This window comes from Pelodiscus sinensis, chromosome 17 (genome assembly GCF_052426305.1).
Source record: "Pelodiscus sinensis isolate ZL-2025 chromosome 17, ASM5242630v1, whole genome shotgun sequence".
Taxonomy (NCBI): domain Eukaryota; kingdom Metazoa; phylum Chordata; order Testudines; family Trionychidae; genus Pelodiscus; species Pelodiscus sinensis.
Window position 1 is genome coordinate 8,227,862 of NC_143068.1, and position 23,914 is coordinate 8,251,775.

Genomic DNA, 23,914 nt, shown 5'->3' on the forward strand with positions numbered 1-23,914 from the left:
GAAATAAATGCCAGGCAAAAGGAAATTACATATTTTTTTCCTCCGATGACTGTGGAGTTGATGCTTGAAATCATTGCTAGGACATTAAGAGAAAGTGTTAATCATCACTGATTTGTAAAGGCAGGCAAAAACAACACCAAATACATCTACAGACCCTGGGCTTATTTGATGGATCAGGCATGTCATTCAGAGGCATGATGCGCTGTCACAAGTCATACTGCCTGGATGATTTATTCCACTGGAAGAGAGAACCACCTAAACAAAAAATAAATAAATAACCCCCCTCCATACCACGAACCATGCACAAATGCAATGCAGTGAAAGCATTGTGCACTTGAAAGTCAGTCAAGACATCCCTCCCATCGGACATAGTTGCAAACACACCACTTAATGTGAGCATGCAGAGTTCCTGCCCTCACTTTTTATTTACACCATGACATAAGAAACCAGACAAAAGCACAGACTTATAACGCTACCAAAGATAAAAAAAGGAGAGCCTATATCAGCCACACTTTTTAAAGACCCAATCCAAATGGGAATGGAAATCTTTGCATCAGCTTTAATGGTTTTTGGCTCAGGCCCTAGGTATGTAGGAATTTAAAGGGATTCAACTACCTTTATAGCTATACATGCTGGCTTAGAACCCAAACAGTTCACCTATCCTCTGACTTAGAGCATGTTAGGATCATAAACAGAATAGCAATGGGAATTTCTCTCTTTAAATCATTTTGAGTCTCTCATCTTAATGTTAGCTGCCACAGAAATACTCCAGAGAAAGGCTGCCATTGACTCCAGTGGATTTTGGCAACAGCTCCTAGTAACTGTTGTATTTCCATGCACCAGGGACCTGCACACAAAATTATTTAATTAGAACACAAGTGAGTTCTTTGGTGGTTGAGATTTCATATAGATCCTGATGCGTCTTGCCTTACGCAAGCTGGATGATCCAGGCTTTTGTTTAAAAAGCAAGGATTACATTTGCAAGCTTAATTTCCATCACTTTCTTTGAAAATATCCAACAAAATTTCCAGGAACTGTGCACATTTTTTATACTAACCCAACTGACTATATGCATAAGGGTACCTCTCTTCACCACAGCTGGGAGGGTGCTTCCCAGCATGGGTAGACATACACCCACTAGCTCTGCTCAAGATGGCCCCCAAAATAGTATGGCTGCAGCAGCACAGGAGGCACCCTTTGGACTAGCCATCCAGTCAGTCCTGTCCTACCCACTGGGTAAATAGTCAAGTGGCTCCCCTGAACAGCAGCCCATGCTACTATAGCCAAACTACTGTTTTTTGCTCAATAGCTTGAATATAGCTTGTGCATGTGCGCTTAGGATCCACTCTCACTACTGCAGCTCAGACATGCCTTTAAGTTTGAGTGAATGCATTTTTAAAACTTCATGTGTCTCGAAGGGCATGTCTACACTAGGAAATTTCAAAATAATTATATTCAAAATAATTACTCCTGAAATAACAAAATTGCAATATCATGTCCCCACTATGGGGGAGCCTTGAAATTAGTCTGGGGCAGGCTATGCTATTGTGGACGTGCTACCTTGACTTAGAGCTCCAGGAAGCACTGGGGAGTAATTACTTCAAATTATTCTGTGGGGGGAGTTATTCTGAAATAGCAGCAGCAGAGTGTCCAACCTAACGCTATTCTGCAATAACATACTTACTGATGCTGCCTCCCACTCCCCTCCTTGTTTCTTCCCTCTCCCTTCCCCTTTCCTATTTATTTTGCATGTTCACATCCCAAACTCATAACTCCGGTCATCTGAAGAAGTGGGCTGTGCCCATGAAAGTTCAGGATACCATCTACATGTTTTGTTAGTCTATAAAGTTGCTACCAGACCATTTGTTGTTTTATTTCAAAATAAGCATTATTACCCAAGGAAAGCAGGAGTACAGATTCCAAAACAACCAGCTGGTGACTGGACAAAATAACGGGCTTGGTAGTATAGATGCTCTGTTTATTATTTCAAAATTATTTCAAAGTGTAGACCAGGGCTAAGAAAGTTCACACAGACCACATCCTGCAAAGGAGCAGAATAGGGCAGTTAAGATAAAACTCACCTCTGTGCAAAAGAGTCATTATCGACGTCATTATCACTCTCTCTTAATTCTCTTTCTGTATCCATAGATCATTTTTCTTTTTAATCTGTGCCAGAAAAACAGACATAATGAGGCTCTTTCAGTCCTGTCTCAGAGAAGTCATTCACACCAAAGTCTAATCCCACAGTGCCATCTACTGGGGAGTGTAAAGACTATGCCACAGTAGAAGACTGCATGAGGGGATTTTTTGGACCATTTTTCACTCTCCACACAACCCTCAGCAAATGTTAAACTCTTCACAAGAAGCTGCTGCAGAACAGGGCCAGTGCTCCAACTTTTCAGACCATTTACAGTCTCATGATTATAATTTAAAAAGCCAGAAGTCCAAAAAAAAAAAGCCGTCAAGACGTCACTAACAACTACTGGTTTACTCTTTAGAACCCCCCCCCCCCCCCCAAACAGCAATGTTCTGGTTTCTGCTGTAGAAGCAAGGCCACTAATTGCACTAGCAACACTTTACAAACTCCAGATTGGCATTGGCAGTACTGACAGTGAGCTGAAGTTAGCATTCCTATAAAGCTCTCTAGTGCGGACCTTTCACAAAAGTGGAAGGTTGTTAGGGCACCATGGGTGCTAAGATCAACAGCTGCTTAGCACAGAGACAGTATCAGAGGGGTAGCCAGGTTAGTCTGTATTGAGAAAAACAAGGAGGAGTCTTGTGGCACCTTAAAGACTAACAGGTTTATTCGGGCATAAGCTTTCGTGGGTGAGTCGCACCATCAGGAGCTCATCCACCAAACATCTATGAATGTGATATATTCCATCCTGTGCCGATGATGCCCCCCCGCCATGTATATTGGCCAAACAAGGACAGTCTCCATGCCAATAAATGGTCACAAATCTGATATGGAGAAAGGTAACATACAAAAAAAACAGTAAGAAAACAAAAAAAAAAAAAAAACAGTAAGAAAACTCTTTAGCCTCCCTGGACACGTCGAAACACATTAAAAATAGTCATCCTCCTACAACAAAACTTCTAAACCAGACTAAAAGAGAAACCGCAGAGCTGCAATTTATTTGCATATTTAAACTAGGGGTGGGTATTTAACTAGTCAAGTTGTGATTAGAATTTCATCGGCTAATCAATTAGTTGATAGGCAGCCCAGCTCAGTCCCGGCTTGCACGAGGTGCGGGACCAAACCCTGCTGCAGTTCTGCAATTTAAAATGTAGTGGGAGTCAGGGGGCAGGCTGCCCAGCTCCTACTGCCTTTTAAATATGCTTAGCCACAGAGGGGATTGGTTCCGCACCTGACGCAAGGTGGGACTGAGATGGGCTACCTGCCCAGCCAGCAGCAGCCTTTGTGTGTCCGGGTCCCAGCAGGGAGTTGGGACCTCCCACAGACAGGAGCTGCTGCCATGAAGCAGCCTGTCAGGGGGATCACAGGGTGGGCCCGCAGTCACCTGGGTCAACACCCTGTGGAGACCCTCCTAGTTTTACTCTGGACCCTCCTCTGGGGGTGGGGGCACATCTGCAACTTGGCGGTTACCACACTTCAGGCTGTCCCCCTTTCTTTGGGGCATAGATGGCTTTTCTATCCCCAGTCCCAATCTAAGCCCTATGGAAGGTGGGGGGAATAAGCCTTATGACCAGGGTCCACAGTCCAGCCCTTAGGTACAGGGGGGTTTATATGGTCTTGTGACCAGGGTCCACGGTCTGGGTCTTCCTTCAAGGACTCTGGGAAAGGGAAAAAGCCCCCTTTCACGACCGGGGGAGGTAGGGAGACCTGGGCCCTCCCATGCTACCAGGTCCTGGACCAGGTCCCTAAGAATAGAGAATTCCTCCACTATCCGGTTGGTGGGGGTGGCAGCAAAACCCACCAACCACTTGGACAAATCTTCCACCCTGAGCCACTTCCTACCAACACTGGGGACCTACCTGTCAGCATCCTGCAGCTGGTTTCCCCTTCCCAAGCTCAGGCGGTGCGGGGAACGTAAGCAAGCTGAGGCCGAGGTTCATATTGCAGCAGTCAGATCCAGTCTGGGGTGTCCCCAGTATTCCACAAAGAAAGTTCTGCTGTTGTCGTAGCTAGGGTTGCCAGGTGTCTGATATTGACCTGGACAGTCCGGTATTTTGGCCTCCTGTCTGGTAAAAAAATTCAGAAGATACCGGACACCTAAAATACTGGACACCAACACTCAGCGCCTGGCCTCCCACTGGCCCCCAACATCCCCATCCCTAGACCCCATGCTTACCTGGTTCCTCAGGGAAGCTAAGTTCTAAGAACACAAAATGGCTGCCAGCAAAAAGACCAAGGGGAAGCAATCCTTCCCCTGGGTCTTAATGCTCAATGAATCCCCTGTTCCTATTCCTATTCTGACTGCGCTCACTCTGAAAAGGGCCATGCTGTTTTAATTTTATTTTAATTTGCTTAATAAGTCTTGGAGTCTTTTTTTTTTTTGCTAACACAACTTTGGTCTCCCCCTCCCCCTTTTTTTCCCCCCTCAACGGAATTTTTTCAGGGGGGTGTTCAGTATTTTTGGTTCAACCATCTGGCAACCCTAGTCATAGCAGTCTCTGGCAACGGCGTTGGGGCAGACCCTGCAACCCCTCTGGGGTGAATAAATGGTCCGGCAGCAACAACCTCCCTATCAGGGCTTGAGACCCCGCACAGGTCAACCCCTGGCCCTGAACCCTTAGGGTGTCTGGGGATGAGCAAGCCTCCCCCTGCAGCAGGGAGGTCGGGAGTCCCAGGCCCAAGCCTGAAGCCTGCCTCAGCGGCATGAGTGGCCCCGAGGCTCGGCAGGGTCTGGAAGCGAGAACAGCCAGTCTCTCCCGCTGTGAGGGCAGAAAGCCGGAGGCTGGCCCCTGAGGTTGAGGCAAGGGCAGCAACCCTTCCTCCCCCGAGGCTGACAGCAGCACCTCTTCTGGTGTCAGCCCCAGCATTTCACCCCATTTGTCCACCCTCGCTGGAGCCAGCGCAGGATTTAAATCTGCCGTGCCACAGCAGGAGCATGCGCAGTAGTGCTGGGGTAGGGGGAGGGAGAGGCAATCCACTTGCCCCAGAGCGGGAGCTCCCCCTCCTAAGTGCAGGGCCTGCATGGCCTGTCACACAGCCCCTATCCACTAGGGGTCTCTATAGGAAGTAGGGACTCCCCATGGATAGGGCAGCTTTAGGCAGCAGAGAGTGGAGGGGCAGATGGCATTTCAGAAACAGTGCTGGGGGGATTCTGGCAAATCCAGTAATGTGCCTGAATCACTACTGCTTACTGCTTAAACATTAGCAACCAAGCTAACAGGCCCAAATTAGACCTAGACCACAGTCAGGGGAAAAAAGGGAGTTTGGGTGCCACAGAGATGGCTGCTTGACCCCGCATCCTTCCTGGGGCCCAAATCTCTAGTGAAATTGCTGAGCTATACTTTAAGAAAAACAGGAAGTTTGTCTAAATGCCCTAAGACCTATATCCATCTGGGTCCCCGGGCATGGAGTCTCTGAAAAAGAAAAGACGCATCTGGCAAAAGTGATGATCAGAAGAAAACCTCTTGCCTAAACTTTAAAAAGTGCTTGCCTAACAAGTTTTTGAGTGGCATGTTATTGTATTACTAATGGATAAATAGGGAAGGAAAGTTTGAGTTAGCGGGACAATTTTGGGGAACACTTGGAGAAACGCCTCAAAGACCCCTTGAGGATTTTTCACATATGGACGCATCTTCGTCCTCACCAGCAGAGTTTTTGCACAAGAACAGTTGTTCTTGCGCAAGGAGCTGCCAATGTAGATGTAGACATAGGGTACATCTAGACTGCAAGCTTCTTTCAAAAGAAGCTTTTTTGGAAGAGATCTTCCGAAAGAGAACATCCACACTGCTAAAGCACATCAAAAAAGTGATCTACTTTTTCAAGAGAGAGCATCCACACTCATTGGACACTCTCTTGCGTGTAAGCTGTGATTACTACAGACGGAGTGGCCACTTCCTCTTCTGTGTCCACACACGCCTTTTTCCAAAACAAGTCTTTCAGAAAAGGCATTCTTCCTTGTAGAATGAGGTTTACCAGTGTCAGAAAAAAATCCTGCGTTCTTTTGATTTTCTTTCTAAAGAATGCAATAGCAGTGTGGATGTAAGTGAAGTGTTTTCGGAAAAATGGCTGTTTTTCCGAAAGACACCCTGTAGTCTAGACGCACCCTAAGTCTTTAAGGTGCCATGGGACTCCTCACTGTTTTTTCTAGAGAGAGCAGTCGGATATATTCTTTCCAAATTTGTGATAGTTAGCATTGTGGGGCCTTGCAGGCTCTTGGCCTGTCTCCTCAGCCCATGAAAGCTGCCCAAAGGCCTTTTTCAGCTTCCCTTCAGGGCAATTTTATTCTGCATAAGGAACACTCACAAGAGGCCTTTTTCTTTGCATCTTTCCCTCTTCATTGTCTGCCCCAGAAACCCACCTTTTCCCACGGCTCCTCTCCTTAACTGACCCACTTGCTGGCTTTTCTAATCACTTGATCCATCTCATCTGGGCAGCAGCTGATCAGTCACTGGTGAGGCTGGGCCCTCCACTTCTAATGATAGACAAAACTCCTAATGATCGTGGGTGCTTACATGGTTGTATAGGGCAGAGGGGTGAGTGGGAGGCTCAGAGCAGGGGGTTCAGGCACAGGGTGGGAGTATATGAGTGAGGGCAGGGAGTGGGAGGTGCAGGACTCAGGACAGGGAGCTGGGAGGCCAGGGAGAGCTTACTGGGGCCACCCAGGAGCACGAGAGGGGCACTGATGTGGCATCAGCTTATCCTGAGGGGGCCATGGCAGTGCTCTGTGGCTAGTGGCTCCTCCTGCAGGGCTGGGGCTGTAATCCCTGGTTGGTAACTCCTCCTGGGAAGCTGGGGCTGCATAGGCTGGGGATGGGAGAGCAAGGCTCTGAGGGCCAGCCCCAGCCTCCAGCAGCTGGCCCTGTATCCTGCAGTCCAGGGGAGAGGGGTAGGGCTGCAGCCATGGGCCAGTGGGGGGAAAGGTTTGAGGCAGGGGAGCTATTATCAGTGTGCAGGTTTTCAAGATGGCCACTCTTGGTGGCATGGCTGCCCCTAGTGGCCACTCTGCAGGATAGCTCTCCCCTGCCGGCTCATTGCCCTGAGTGATCACTCTCAGATCGCATCTCTTGAACCGGAGCCTCTCCCTTTTCCTGTTATGGAAAACTGTCTTTCCCAGGGCTCCCAGTTCTCCTGGCACAACCAAACCCTGGCTTTGTGTCAAGTTAGGAGTAGAGGAAGCTGCAGACCAAATTTGGTGGTCCTACCTCTTACCGTTTAGGAGTTCCTGAACAAAAGAACTCGCAAACAGAGACACAAACAGACACACTCTAAAATATAGGGAGAGGGGAGGGGTGAGGTGGGAGGGATCAGAACTTTGTGAAACCTCATAAAATATTAAATTGAATTTAGCTTAATGAGCAAAAGACTGTGAGGGGTCGGGGGAAGAGGTGAAGCAGACCACCCATTGCTAAATTTCCCCCATGCTTAGGCATCAGTTTTTTCACAGGAGTGGACCCTAAGACAGGGGTGGGGTGAGGAGGAGATAGTCCCCACTACACAGCTGTGGAATCTCAGGTTTTGGGAGGCATGTCCAACACTTAGCAGAAAAAAAATGTTCCACTGTACTATTGATTTGGAGAAGTATTAATTACATGCTCAAAGGCAGAGAAAGCCAGTTCATTATAAATATTATTCATCTATATTTTGCCTCTCTGTTGCATGCCTCATCTCAGAGCACTTTGCAATCATCACATAATACCTGTGAAAAATAGGCAAATGTTATTATGCCTCTGGGCAGGAAGGGGAAGTCAGGCACTAATTTGTACAATGAACCCAACTCTGCATTCCACTCTTGCTCCTTAATTATTGTATCTCCTCTTTCAGCCTGGTTCACAATCATTTCAGTAACTAGTGACATGATGGGGATATATGGAATAACCGTTTACTCTAATCTTTTTCCATCCCTGGATGATTTTTTTCCATCTGTGAGAGGAATAAATTTTATGTACATGGAGGCATGTGTAAATGTGCATCACCAGTAGAAACAAAAAAATTAGCTGTGGGCACTCAAATCAGCTGGGCAGCATTTGAATCTCTTCTGAGCAGCTGCCAGTACACAGCTTATAGGGAAAACAGCCTGGAATATTTGCTCTTCTGATGCTGTTTGTTGCGTACAACAAGCATACAACATGCTGAGTTCTGCTCTGGGGACATGTACTTGGCTGTTCTACCAACAGTGGAAGGTTTAGCTTTGGTAATTTTCAGTTTCATGTATCCACCCATCTACCAAAGATCCAAGCATCACCATATCAGAACCATAAACACCTATCAGAACCCATCCCCCACAACTGATACTTGCCTCCCCACATCTTCCAAAGAGGTTTACAGTTGACATCAAGGCTAACTTGAGCCAGTGTCCTTGCCTTGTCTCAAGAGGTGCAACCAAAACCCAGGGCACTCCAGACAGTAATCTTTGAAAATCTTTCCTAATATTAGTTTTCCATGTACACACTAGTTGCCATAGAAACATAACCCAATCATGAATGGGAGGTGAAGTGTCCAGCAGATAATCTTTCTACTAAAATGTGTTCCACAACATGAAAGAGTAGAACTGGTAGACAATTTTGACCAACACTTCCCATCGAAAAATGTTCTTGAGTGGAAACTGAAATATTTTATGGAAATGTATCACGGTTGATGTACATTTTATCAAAACCAGTTCATTCTTGGCCACCCCAGCAGCTCAAAGCTGGTAAGCCCAACTTTAATACCAGGAAAACTGGTTGAAACTATAGTAAAGAACAAAATTATGAAACTCATAAATGAACATGGTATGTTAGCAAGTAGCCAACACAAGTTTGTAAAGGGAAATCCATCCTCACCAATATATTAGAATTCTCTGTGAGGGCCAACAAACATGGGAAGATGGGTGATCCAGTAAATATAACCTACTTGGACTTTCAGAAAGTCTTTGACCAATGTCACTCACCAAAGGCTCTTAAGCAAAGTAGGCAGTCATGGGATAAGATGGAAGGTACTTTCATGGATCACTAACTAGTTTAAAGACAGGAAACCAAGAATAGGAATAAACAGTCATTTTCACAATGGAAAGAGGTAAATAGGAGAGTCCTCCAATGATTTGTACTGGGACCAGTGCTGTTCAACATAACCATACGTTATCTGACAAAAAGGGTCAACAGTAAGATGGCAAGTTACAGACAGTACAAAATTACTCAGGAGAGTCAACTCCAAAGCTGTCTGAAGAATTGCAAAGCAATCTGACAAAACTGGGTGAGTGGGCAATAAAATGGCAGATTAAATTTAATACTGATAAATGCACATTGGAAAACACAATCTTGACTATACATGCAAAAGAATGGGGTCTAAATTAACTGTTACCTCTCAAGACAAATCTTGGTGGCATTGTAGATAGGTTGTAGGGATAACATATTAATGTATTGAAAATGATTCCTCCAAATGGAAGTGACTCCCCATAATTTGTTCCCCACAACTCAAAGTGTTTAGATTTATTATTAATTCTTATTATTATTATTATTATTAGTTAAGATTGTTAAATGTTTAGATTTATTATTATTATTATTGTCCCTTTAGAATATAATGTATTAGGTCATGTAACTTAGAACTGTTAAGAATATAATCCTATGTAGCCAGAAACAGCCCCCCCCCCCCCCCCGTGCTCCAGGGCATGCTCAAGCTTGTGCAAGGGGCTGCTTGAAATTAACATTGCAAAGATACATTGTAACAATGCATTGTCAAACCACTAACTCTGCTATGGGAGCCAAGCCCTGTAATTGACTAAGGGCATTGTTACTTAATTGACGCCTGTTCTCTTTAAAACATTGTAACTTTACTCAGCACTCAGAGAATGTTTTAAGCAATACCACCCAGAAACTTTTTGTAACTACAACTCTGATATATGTAAAGTTATTATTATACAAAAACATTGTATGGGAAACATTAAGGAATGTATGTAAGAGAGAGAGAGTGCTTGGATGATGAGTGAATGGTTCTAAGAGGTGCCAGCCTGAGAATACAGCAACAAAGGGCTGAAGAAGGCGTCAGGTGCCAGTGCAACCAAAAGGTGTCAAGTGGAGAAACTGGAGGTCCACCCGATGAGATCACTGATGAGCACCTGGCAGCCACCCTGGAGACATCAGCATGATACAGCAATTTCCATAGACTGGCATAGGAAGAAATTCCTATAAGAACTGGACTAAAAAACTATGGAATCAGAGTCCAAGGTTCTGCTGCCAGCCTACCAGGAGCTTCAGATGCGCATCTGATCAGGACTTCGCTCCCCACTACCATCACTTGTGTACAGAGTACCTGGCCAGTATCCTGTCACAAGCAACTTCCAGGCTGGTAACTATACACAGAACTTGAATGAATGGATGTATGAATGAATGGTTATATATATATATATATATATATATATATACACACACACACAAGTGTATAAGGGTTAAGTAGTGATAGGAATAAGTAGTTAAACAACGTTGTTTGCTTTTATCTTTTCTTTATTTTTTATTATTATCTTTACAATAAATGTGGCTTTTTGCCTTATCCCCCTCATAAGATCCTGCTTGCTTTTATTTGGTACAACAAGGTCTCTGAAAACATCCACTTAATGTGCAGCTGCAGTCCAAAAAAGCTAACAGAATGCTAGGAACCATTAAATATAGATAAGAGACAGAACTACCGTAATACCACTATATAAACCCATGATATGTGCACACCTTGAACACTGCATCCAGTCCTGAATGGCCTATCTCAAAAATATATATTTGAGAGAAGTACAGAAGAAGGCAACACAAATTATTAGAAGTATGGAACAGCTTCCACATGAAGAGAGATTTAAAATGCAAATTGTTCAGCTTAAAAATAACAGAGCTAAGGGGGTAGGTGATAGAGGTTTATAAGATTATGAATGGTGTGGAGAAAGTAAATATTTATCCCTTCATAAAACACAAGAACTAGAGGTTACTCAAACAAATTTTGCTGGGGGCAGGGGCAGCATGCAAAGCCTCCTCCCTACCCACTTCAGCAGAGCCACATGGAGCAGCCAGCTGTTTTCACAAGCCTGGGACTGCAGCCAACAAGCAGGGAGTCTGCCTCATGTTCCTGCAGGGCTGCTGCCTAGGAGTCACCTATGTATGCACCTACCAGCCAAAGCTTGCTTCTGGCACCCCACCCTCTTTTTCCCCCCCAACTACATGCCCCAGGCCACCACCCAACCCTCTGTACCCACTCTCTCTACTTCCTCCTGGTCACAGCTCCCTCCCATACCCTGCACCCCTTCCTACATCCTTCCCTCAAACCAGAATCACAATTGGGAGTGAACGAATTGGGGGTCCAAATAGGGGGGGTTGTCCTTCAGTTGCCAGAGATGGGGCCAGACCGAATAACTCTGAACATTGAAGTTATTCAGACGCTTACCCTGGACCCAAATTATGCAAATGGGCCACCCCCACCTTCCACTGAAACAAATTCCCTAAACCTGGAGGGGTTTTGACACGGGAAAAGGCTCCCAAGCTGAATTTTGCAGCCTGCACCCCACTCTAATTCGAAGTATCTTTTAAAACCACATGAAAAGGGAGGAGATCTGAAAGAAGAAGAAGAAATGATAAATCTAGGGCATCCTGGCTGGGGAAGACTTGAACTGGATCAAAGAGTCCTTCCTACTGTTATTAACTCCATTTAAATTAAAAGCTTTATGCTGCTGCCCCCCACTTGCAGCTCCTTGATTCCCTCACACTGTTTGATGTTCAGAGGCCAGCTGGAGCTCAGAAAGAGCCCCACACAGCAGGATGCTCAGGTTTGTCTTCGGTATGTTTCCAAGGGAGCATGTAGATTCAAAAGGGCAGTGGCAGCAGCAGAAGCCCTGGGCCCTTTAAATTGCACCAGAGCGTGGCGCAGCATGTTCCACGTGGCTCTGAGGGCTGCTAGGTGGCTCCCTTTTTACCCAAGGGCCTTCCCCTTCCAGGAGCATGGAGCCAGGTCCTCCCATATTGCCAAGGGGCCTGGCAAGTCTGTCAACCCTGCTGTCTGAGACTCATAATAGCGTAGTGCCTTGTGGGCTGTAATACGGTCTCATTTCGATTGTTGGGTTTAGTGTGCAGATGCTGGCTGGTACTGGTGGCAGCTGTCTGGCTGGGTCATCTGGTGGCCCTTCAGGCCTTGAACTCTGTCCCTCTATAACATTCAATCTAGCTACTGTTTATGATACTAATAGCTGGTAATATGGGTCTGTCTACACAGCAAAGTTATTTCAAAATAATGTTCCTAGCATCTACACAGCCAAACCGCTATTTCAAAATTAATTTGAAATAGCAGAGCACTTGTTTCAAATTTGGTAAACCTCATTCCAAGAGGAATAACGCCAAATTCAAAATAGCTATTTCGAAATAAGTGCTGTGTAGACACTTAGATCTAAATTGGGGGCCTCCAGCCTTCCCAGGGTGCCCTGGTGGCCACTCCAGCCTCAACCAAGAACACTCCTCTCCCTCTCCAGGGCCCTTAAAGGAGTTGACTCTGGCCTCAGTGCCTGTGCCAGCTCCAAGCCTGCCAGCCCAGAGCCAGCAGTCATTGTCCCTGACCCAGTGGCCCCAAAACATGAGCCAGCAAGCCACTGGCAGCCAGGTTTCCCCCTCCCCTCTCTTCTCCCCTCTCCCTCCTCCTTTCCCCAGTCTCACCAGAGTTTCGTTCCCTCCCTGCCCCAGTTTTGTTAAATAAAGAGTTTGTGTTTATGAAAATATGTGTATTTTATTTGACATCAGGAAGGGGGGGTTGGAAGGGGTAAGTGGAAGGACATGAGGGAGGAATGAGGCACACGCCCCCAGTGGGGCACACCAAGGATGCTCTTAGTGCTCCTCAGGGTGGAAGCTCTCCTGCAGGGCCTCCTAGATACTGACAGCCCCCTGATAGACCTCCTGGATGGCAGCCTGCAGAAAGTGCAGCCAGGCTCACAGCAACGTGTCCACGAGAAGCACCAGAGTGCCCAGGGGCAGCTCTGGCTCCATGTTGCAGAGTGCTGCGGTGTCCCAAGTGAGGGCAACCAGAGCACGCAGAGACAAAATGCTTTGCTGTCCCTCATGGAGGCAGGCTAGCAAGCAGGGAAACCTGAGAACCTGGCTGTCCCGGGGGAGGGAGGTGGGGTGTCCCTTTAAGCACAGGCCTCAGATAGCCTCAGGCAGCAGCCACACAAAGTAACTCCTGATCTGATGCCCTGCTGTACCTGGTTCCGGCCGGCCTTAATGCGATTCAGCATCCACTCAGTGTGGACGCGCTATTTCGAAATGCATTTTGTGTGTAGACACATTTTGAAATAACTTATTTCGAAATAACTATTTTGAAATAAGATATTTAAAAATAACACTGTAGTGTAGACATACCCTATTTGTTTATCATTCATCCAGATGCAGCGTTATAGAGCTGGTTATAAAACTTCTTATGGAGCCACTTTTCATAAGAGAAAAATGTTTCATTAAAGTAAAAATGTTTTGTGCACTTGTGTCAATGTCATCAACGTTTCATTTAAGAGACACAGAGAAAGGATAGACTGAATCCAACCAAGAACAACTTCCCAATCAAACTGCATAAGAAAAGGCATGACAAACAAGCCTCTCAACAGGCAAGAGCATTTGAAGTCCATTTCTTTAAAATCCCCATCAAAGTGCAGCAGAGTTTTTTGTGCAAATGTCCTGAGCATTAAACTTTTTCTACTCTTCACCACTAGAGGGCACCAGCACTATATCCAACTTAGGACCATGCAAAAAGTGACAGGACAAGCCAGCCAAGAATAAGATATGCTTTTAGAGGTGGAGTCAATCACAGTTAAAATCCTGAACCCAGTTCCAAAACCACTGAAGAGAGGCTCAGCTGCTGTCACGGATTTGGCCCAATATAGCCACCTGCATGGAAGATGGAGGCAAGAGTTTGGAACAGGCCCCAGGAGGTGAATCTCTAGGCATGTGGCTAAACTGGAATCTACATTTGCAGCAGTTCAGTAAATAGTTCTCTTAATAGAGAGCCAATTTAGCTTTACAAGCATGAAGATTTTTCATGTTATTACCCAGCATTCTGGACACCCCAGTCTAGAGAAAGGGGTCAAACATTTAGATTGAGGTGTGAGTTTGGAGAGCAGATGCCTCAGGTGTCTGGTATGGTGACATTCAGGGGTTTGGTTTGGGCTTTGTTCTAGCTCAGTAACGGGGCAAAAACTACACAACAGCACTTTGGTGTTTGATGGGCAGGGAGTCAATGTCTGCCCAATGGGATTTCAAGGCTGGGCTCCAGACCTCTCTGTGTGACAGGATTTAACCTAGTGTAAGGGTATGTCTACACTATCTCGTTAATTCAAGCTAGGTAGGCAAATGAGGCAACTGGAGCCATTCCACGAGGAGTAACAGTTAATTCAAACTAAGGACTTTGTTCGAATTAATGTTTCAGTGCTGTGTGTAGCCGCACAGCAGTGAGTTCGGGCTAGTGAAATTTCAATATGGCAACCAGAAGGGAACTTGCAAATAAAGCCCGGGGTTATTTAAATCCTGGGCTTCATTTGCAACTCCAGTCACCTCATTTGCCTACCTAGCTCAAATTAACATACCCTAGCTAGTGTAGACATACCCTAAGTTATTTGGTTTGCTCCATTTCTCCTTAGTACCTCATATCCATCTTATCCTCATCCTCGAAAGAAATGCATCTCGTATTTCCCAGCTCTGCTCCACAACACTTCCAGCTCTTGTGGCTAGTTGTTGAAACAACTCTTGCTCACCAAGCAGTGACATTTCTAACTTGATATAACCCTGTCTGGGACATTAAGAGTTTCCAGTGGCTTTTATGACTGGCTGTCTTGAATAAGCCAAACATCTCTCTCTACCTCCTTGCTGCCTCAGGTCTGTCTGCATCCAGTGGTTCTTTGCTGTGGTCAAATTAGCTGATGACACTAGCAATGGGGGAGGGTGCCAGAACTGAATTGTAAATCAACTAGCTCGGCTATAAACTAGGGGGTGTGGCTATTGATCTCAAAGGCCCAAAGAGTGAAACGGGTTTATAAACAGTCATGGTCTGACATTAAACATGGTCGATAGGCTTGGGGTTATTTTGAAGAGAGCGCTGGAGAAATTCACGCCTGTGCTAGTGTGACAGGGCTGCTGGTGAAGCTAGGAAGCAAGGTTCAATAGCCTGAGGGTACCTCATGTTTCTGTCTTCTATTCCTAAAGCTCATGGTTCAGAGTTGCACCTGCAGGGTCAGGAAGGGATTCCTCTTCCCCTTCCCCCGCCCCACGCAGCCCAGTGGACTCTGGTTTTATGTTTTGTTTTTTCTCTCTTTTTCCTGCAGTCTCAGCAATGGTTGCAGGAGATGGGACTCGGGAGGGCTGGGCCAGGGCTCTGAGGCCGCCCCAACTATTCTCCCTCTCTCAGATGCCGGGCTGGCGGCTTCGTGCTCATATGCTCAGGGTCAAACTAATCCTCACATGTGGGGTCAGGAAAGAATTTTCCCCCTGGTCAGATTGACAGCGGGGGAGGGTCCTGCCTGCTTTGCAGCAGGGAGTGTGGGACACTTGTTGGGATTATCTGGGTCTCTCTGAATGCTTTCCCTTCCACTACGGGGCCGTGGACACTGGGCTGCCCAGTCCATTCTGGTCTCCACCTGTGGCACATAACAGGCCGGGCTCCTGCAGCCTTTGAGGTTTGTTGCTGGGTTTGTTGTGCAGGGGATGGATGGGGCAGGTGTCCTGTGGTACACAGGAGGTCAGACAGGGTGATCAAATGGGGCCTTCTGGCCTCACTCCAGTGCTCTGCCTAGTGCTGTGCGAGCAGCCCCTCTCCTCATGGCCTGCAGCCCCCACCTGTCCCAGCCCTGCTGGTCCCAATACTGCCTCACAGAAAGCACTGGCAATGCCCTAAGTCCTCTCCTGCATTCCCCCCCGCCCACACACCCCCCACCCACACTCACACAATGCCCACTTGCAGGCTCTCCTCAGCAGAGGGAGCCCAGGTTGAGGAACAGCTAGAGTCAGCTGAAACCCTCACATCTTGGGAGGAGGGCATTGGACTGCCTCGGAGACAAGATGGGTGCAATTCCCAGCCCGCTAACAGCTGGGTGAGAGACCTTGGGCATGTCATTTCATCTCTCAGTGCTTCAGAGGGCCCATCTGTAATGAAGATAACAGGCCCCTTGCCATACTCTTTGTCTGTATGTAACTAGCTAGAGCTTAGGGCAGGCACCACCCCCTACTGTGGGGGGGGGGGCAGTGCCCAGCCCCGGGTCCTCATCTCACTTGGGGGCACTAGTGTAAGACACAGTCTGCTGCTATCATCCTAAAACTCCCTTTCACTTTCATTCAAAGGAAGGTAAATGAGGCATCAGTAACGCTATTGAGATTCAAAGTGCAAGGCTGTGTAGATCAGGGCTGGCTCTGGTACCTCTCTAGTCATGAAATGAGCTATAATGATCAGGAGGTGAAAGGCCATCCAAACACACACAGTGGCCATGTCTATACTAGGAAGCTATTTCAAAATTAGTAAATTTGACATGACTCCTAATTTAACAAATACAAATTAACATGTTCACGCTACTGGGAAGCCTCAAAATTAGCCCAAGGCAAGCTCTGTTAATGCGGATGTGCTACCTCAGACTTAGCATTATTCCTGATGAAAAGCAGGAGTCCAGATTTCAAATTCCATGGCCCATTATTTCAAAATAAGGAGCTTGGTACATGGATGCTCTGCTTATAAATTTGACCTGGGCAGTATTTTGAAATAAAGTCCTAGTGTAGATCAGGGCAGTGTCAGGGTTAAGCTGGAGCTGTGATTTTATTGTATGTGGGCCAATGAAGCATCTCACCCAACTGGGGCCCCAGTAGGAATTCACCTGGCCATTGCCAAATTCCTCCCTGTCTCAGGATGCTTTGATCTTCCTGAGCCCTTTACCTAGGAACCAATCATCTGCTATTAAATTGGGGGTGTGACTAGAACTAGACTGAAGAGGAGTGGACTGCAGCCACCATAAAGCTCAGAGTTCCCATGCCCTTCACAGAGGATTACTGCCCGTGTTAGTGCAAGCTAGGAGAGCCACAATGGAGGCCTTGCAACAGATTTGTCTGAGGAAAGCCGTAAGGACACTTCTCAAAGCTCATCACTCTGGCTTCAGGAAGTGTATTGCTGCTGATGGTATTCATTGTTACTCATCATCTGTCTCTAAAATTGCTGTTCTAGCCCCAAGTAAAGACTATTCCTGCCCCCAAAGAGTTCCTGGCCTACAAGAGAAGTCCCACTACCATGGGAGAGGTTAGCTTGTTATCTTTCTATTTTCATTTGCCCCCTTGGCCATGTCAGACCCCATTTTGTACACGTTAGAGGCCTTCTGCAGGAACACTTAATTATGGCCACACACACCCCTAAAACATTTGAAAGAATTTACCTGTTGCTCCCTCTGCCTATGGAAGTTGGTGTCACATTCTTATCTCCCCCTCTTGCTTAAAGGAGAAATCTTATTGTTCCCATCTTCCACAATAGAACCACACACAAGTGAATGTGAACACAATGGCTGTCTAGACAGCTCAGATTTGTTTTGCGCAAAAAAGCCCCGATCGCAAAAGTGGCGATCAGGGCTTTTTTGCGCAAAAGCAAGTCTAGATTGGCATGGATGCTTTTCCACAAAAAGTGCTTTTGCGGAAAAGCATCCATGCCAATCTAGACGCTTTTTTCCGCAAATGCTTTTAACAGAAAACTCACCAACCGTAGCACCCCCGGCAGTCTGTCCACGGAATTAGCTCCTTCCGGTGTCAGGGGACCTTCCCTCTGGCAGTGTTTCCCCCTTTTCTTTCAGGCCACGGTGTCCTCTTCAGGACACTGCCCTTTGGCAGTACCCACATCAGTCTGAGCCCCCCCTTCCAGGGGAAGTTGTTGTTGTTTCCTCAGCGGGCCTTACTCCAGGCCCTGCAGTCTGGGGGTTTGCTTGGCCAGGGCTCCCCTTGCCTCTCCCCAGCCCTGCTCTAGGGAGTCTCCTCCTCCCCTAGCAGCCAGGCTCTCACTGCCCTCCTTCACAGGAGCAGCAGCCCATCATTTTATATGGTTCCCAGCTGGGCCCCAATCATCTAACATGGCCTCAGCTGGGGCCAAATTCTCAGACCCTGCTTCGGGCCGGGGTTTGCTCTTAAAGGGCCAGTGCAGGGCAAACGCCCTGTCACACATACATTAGAACATCAGTTTACTTGCGCAAGAACATGCAGCCAGTGTAGACAAGCAACAAGTTTTTGCACAAGAGCTGCCGCTTTTGTGTGAGATCGCGCCAGTGTAGACACAACCCAATTGCATTATTTTGAAAGAAAATTGAAATAACAGAGGGCTTTTTCTGACATTTGCACCTCTTCTGAAACAGCTATTTCGGAAGAGGGCGTGTGTGGACGTGGAACAGGGAGTTTAGTCAAAAAAGAGGCCTCCAGGAAATCCCACAGGTACCCTGTTGGCCACTCCATCCACACTCCTCAGGACTCTATAGTTCCTCTTCCCTTGCAGGTCTTATAGCTGCAGGCACAAGGGAAAGGGCTGGTGGCAGGATGCTGGCCCCCACAGCCTCTGGCCACACCGCATCTGTCACTGCACGTCATCTGTCCAGCATGGCAGACCCTCAAGCCCCCCGCTTGTTCCAGGGAGTACTGTGACGGCTCCCAGGAGCCTGCTAGGTCCGGCAAGAGGCATGTGCTGTCCAGATCTGGAGTGGAGATCCTAGCCCTCATTGAGATGTGGGGCGAGGAAAACCTCCAGGATCTCTGCTCCAGATGGAGTAACGCTGATGTCTATGACCCAGGAGCAGGTCCGACGTAAGGCTGAGGTCTACCAGGCCTACACCAGGGCAAGGGTGTGCAGCTCGTGCTCCAGGGTAGAACCCCACTCCTGCCCCTATTTTGAAGACCTGCACCACATCCTGGGTGCAGCCCTTTTCCCACCCCAGTGGTGGACTTGGGGCTGAAGACACCTGTCATTGCCCACCTGGGGTCACAGCCAGGAATGAGGAAGAGCAGATGGAAGAAGAGGACCACCCAAATGCAACCAGCTCCATGACCACCATCACCCTGGGGCCAGTACCCCACAGCCTGGATGTGTCCCAGGCATCCTCTGAGGCCGGGTAAGGATCCTCAGGTGAGTGGTCTGAGTTTTCTCACACAGACTGGGTGGGGGTGAGGGTGGTGGCGTTGATGGGCTGCGGTGCAATTGTCACTCGGCCTTCTATGTCTGGCCATTGCGTTGCAGTCCGTCCACGTGCAGTGTCAGTCTGCGCCACGCAGCCCCAAGAGGCAGCACCAGAGCACCCCTGGGCTCCTGCTCACAAGCTCTGGAGAGGGCGCCTGCCCTTCTGACCCACAGGGGGGAGGACACCCTCCCACCATGAGCCACCACCACAAGAAGGCTGGGTACAAGGACACACACACACAGAGACTCTGGAGGGCCACACACGGGGTATGCCTGCATGCTCAAGGCAGCCCTTGCTCTTGGGAACAGCGCTGCCAGGCACAGGTGTGTCTGCTGCTCACACACACCCAGACACCTCCCCCCCCCCCCTCTGGCAGCCAGAGATACAAGGTCTCTCCTTTTGGGATACCACCACTGTCGGACCCGGCCTATGCGTGGCCCCAGTGGAAGCCCAGGCAGCTCAAGACCCCCCTGCTGCGCCCTGCTGCCAGTGTGGCTGGCAATTTCCCATGCCTGCTTGTCCCCAGGACAGGGGAAGTTGGCAGGAAGTATGGTCCTCTGGGGACGTGTGGGCCCCTGTAAAAAAGAGCCCGCTGTCCAGACCACACATGGCCTTGCTTCCAGGACATCACCTGCCTCTGACCCGGGAACTGTCAGTCTTGGCTCACTGTACCGCGGCACTTCCCGGCCCCGGTTCGGGGTCCTATGTCCACACCCCGCGTGGCTTGATTCCCCCTTCGGGATCAGGCTGCCCGTTTTCCCGGGCGTGATTCTGGTGGTCGGCCGTGACTTATGACGCTGCACGGCCGGCTCCTATCTCAAATGCTTCTCCCCCTCCCGAGGGAGAGGGGGAGGGAAAGGGGGGCCCGGGCCCTCCCTCACTCACGGGCCCCAGCCCAGGGCCCTAAGGACACGGAGATACACGGCTCCGGTCCGGCTGACGGGGCTCCTTGCCGAAACTCGCCAGCCCACCAGCTCTAATGAGCTCTGCCCTGGGCCACTTCCTTCCCCTCCTCCGGTGTCCTTCCGACTCACCCCCCCCGGGGTGGTCACCTTGGGTCCGTTCGTCGAGCTGGCCGCCGGGCGTCTGCCCGCCCGTACTCGGCGCCGGGCTAGCTCCCCAGCCTAGGGAACTGTTGAGTCTGGGCTCAAGAAAAAGGGGGATGGTTCCTCCCGACCCCCACCTCTTTGGCAACCAGCCTCCGCGCGGCTGCCGCCCAACTCCTTCTCTCTCCTCCCCCCTCCCCCTTGAGCGGAAGGGAGTCCATTTTAAAACTCCCGCCCGGCGGACGCGTCTCCTTACGTCACCGGGCGGGCGTTCCCCGTACCGCCCATCCGGTGCCCCCATTGGCCGGCTCTCCTGTCAGTCACGGCGGGGGGGGGGTGCCGCCCCCCCCCCCGTTGTCTCGGCGCCGGCAGCCCCGGGGTTACGGCTTTGGGGGGGGGGGCGATCAGCTGTCCCCGTGCCGGCGCGGCTCGCGTGCACGCCGCGCAGCCTCGGCAGGCCCCCCCCTTTTCCCCTATCAACGCCTGCTCGGCGGCGCCCCAGGGACGAGCGGGGGCCGCCTCGTCACACACCCCCCTTCCCAAGTCAGTCACCCTTTCTGGTTCCGTAGTTTCTTCCTCCTCCTCCTCGTGCCGTCTCGAAAAGAAATCTGCGTTTTGATGTAAGCTTCCAGCCCTGTGGGCCACATCGAACGCGTAAGGCTGTAGGGACAAATACCACCGCATCACCCTGGCGTTTGTATCCTTCATGGTCTGCAGCCAGCGTAGGGGTGCGTGGTCCGTCACGACTCGGAACCGGTTGCCTAGGAGATAATATCTTAATAGGTCAATTGCCCATTTCACCGCCAATGCTTCTTTTTCGACTGTTGCGTACTTACGCTCCCGCATGAACAACTTGCGGCTAATATAGATGACGGGGTGTTCGTCCGCACCCTCCCCTTGTGCCAGGACAGCCCCTATTCCAGTTTCCGAGGCGTCTGTGTATAGGGTGAAGGGCCGACTGAAGTCGGGCTGGGCTAGCACTGGGGCCTGGATTAGTCGCTCTTTTAACTCCTGGAAGGCCTTTTCACATTCCGGCGACCACCGTACCTTCTGGGGGAGCGCCGCCCGTGTTAGGTCCGTTAGGGGGGCCGCTATTGCTGCAAAATTAGGCACAAAGCGGCGATAATAGCCGGCCAACCCTAAGAACCGTCTAACCTGTCGTTTGGTCCGGGGTGGCTGGAACGTGCGTAGCGCGGCTACCTTCTCGACCAACGGGCGGAGCCGACCTCTCCCGACTGTATAGCCCAGATAGGAGACCTCCTTCTCACCGAAATGGCATTTCCGTGGGTTCGCCGTCAGCCCCGCCTGGCGGAGTTCTTGTAGTATGGCCTTCACGTGCTGTAGGTGCTCAGCCCAGGATTTACTATATACGACAATATCGTCAATGTATGCCGCGGCGAACTGGTCATGAGTCTTTAACACCCGGTCCATGAGCCGCTGAAAGGTGGCGGCTGCCCCATGGAGGCCGAAGGGCATTCGGACGAAGTGGTACAGCCCAAAGGGGGTTGAGAAGGCCGTCTTTTCCCTGGACGGAGGGGACAGGGGGATCTGCCAATAGCCGCGGGTCAGATCGAGGGTGGACAGGTATTGTGCGCCCCCCAGGCGGTCCAGCAGCTCGTCTACCCGTGGCATGGGGTACGCGTCGAATCGGGAGAGGGCGTTCACTTTGCGAAAATCGATGCAGAACCTCATCGACCCATCCGGTTTGGGTACTAGAACTATCGGGCTGCGCCACTCGCTATATGACTCTTCTACCACACCCCACTGGATCATTCTCTGTAACTCCTCTTTCACCGGTTCCCACATCTTTCGGGGTAAGGGTCGTACCTGGTCTCGTACCTTCTTTCCTGGTTCCGTCTCGATGTGGTGATAGGTCACAGCGGTGTGTCCGGGCTGTTCTGTCATCACGTCGGGGAACTGGTGCAGCAAGGCTTCCATCTCCATCCGTTGTTCTGGGTCTAAGTCGTCTCCCAGCTGTAAAAGACCTGGGGTGGTCTGCTCTACCCCTCCTGGGCCTAGTTCGGGGTCTGGGGGCAGGGGATTTATAAACATAGCCTCCCGCCCCTTCCACGCTTTTAATAGATTCACGTGGTACACCTTAGTACCTTCTGCCCTCCCCGTCAGCTTGACCTCATAGTCTACTTCCCCGATACGTCTTACCACTTCAAAGGGTCCTTGCCACTTAGCTACAAGTTTTGACCCTGGCGTGGGGAGGAGTAATAGGACCCGCTGGCCTGGCTCGAAAACCCGGAGCCGGGCCCCCCGGTTGTAGTATCGGGCCTGTACCTCCTGTGCACTTTCTAAGTTGTCCCTCGCCACCTCCGCGAGGGACCTCAACCTCTGTCTCAAATCTAGGATATACTGTACCGACCCACGCACCCGAGTTTCTTGATCCTCCCACCTTTCTCGGATCACATCCAATATGCCCCTCGGTTGTCGCCCATACAATAATACAAAGGGCGAGAACCCGGTTGACGCCTGCGGGGCTTCTCGCACGGCGAATAATAGGGCTGGTAATAGTGTGTCCCAGTCTCGCGGATCTTGCTCGGTGAACCGCCGTAGCATGCCCTTCAGCGTCCGATTAAACCGCTCGACCAGCCCATCCGTCTGGGGGTGGTACACCGAGGTTCTTATACTCTTAATTTGGAACAGTCGGCACAACTCCGACATTACCCGAGAGGTAAAATTTGTGCCTTGATCTGTCAAAATCTCCCTGGGCAGTCCGACCCGGGAGAACAACTTCATTAATTCTGTCGCTATGGTGGTAGCATACGTATTTCGGAGGGGCACCGCCTCCGGGTACCGGGTGGCATAGTCCAGGATGACCAGTATGTACTGATGCCCTGCTTTCGACTTATCGAGGGGCCCCACCACGTCCATCGCTATTCTCTCGAAGGGAACATCGACTACCGGGAGGGGGACTAGGGGGGCTTTTGGCACGTTTCGGGGTCCCGCCTTCTGGCATTGGGGGCAGGATTCACAAAAGTCCCGCACCTCGCGGTACACCCCGGGCCAGTAGAAACGCTGCAGTATTCGCTTCACTGTTTTCTCCTGCCCTAAATGTCCGGCCCATGGGTTGGCGTGAGCCACCTCCATAAGGGGGTAACGGTACCGGCGGGGTACTAGTAGTTGCCGTCGGGTGCCCTGGTCAACCCCCCCCTCGTCTACCCGGTACAGCCGATCCGCTCGTACCTCAAAGTGTGGTCCCGCCGGTCTGTCGGCTGTCCCCGCTTGCCCCTCGGCCTCCTCGCAAGCCGTATCCCAGGCGTGTCGTAGCGTAGGATCCTCTCTCTGCTCCTGGAGGAAGTCCCCACCATCGAGCTCTAGGAGGCCTAGCTCCTCGGGGTTCGGCCCTCCCCCCTCCGGGGCCGTAGGGGCGTTGCCTGTCGGTGTCTCCCCAAGGGCCGCTATGCGTTCTCCCTCCTCGCCCGAGCCCTCGGATCTTTGCCACTGTCCCACCGCCCTACGAAACCCAGTCCAATCTCGGCCTAATAGGGCCGGATACGCGAGGCGAGGAGCCAGTATCACATAACACCAACTATCTTCTCCCTCATCGCGTAGTCGTACCCACGCCGT

General features: G+C 49.8%; 1 long non-coding RNA gene across 1 annotated transcript; it reads right to left on the reverse strand.

Annotated features, from left to right (window-relative positions):
• Positions 1 to 302: 302 nt before the first annotated feature.
• On the reverse strand, positions 303 to 18,097 carry LOC142818864 (uncharacterized). Its single transcript, XR_012896561.2, has 4 exons — positions 17,834 to 18,097; positions 3,997 to 4,203; positions 2,082 to 2,166; positions 303 to 847 (listed from the first exon to the last, which is right to left on the reverse strand). It is a non-coding gene; the product is annotated as an uncharacterized LOC142818864 (long non-coding RNA).
• Positions 18,098 to 23,914: the final 5,817 nt, after the last annotated feature.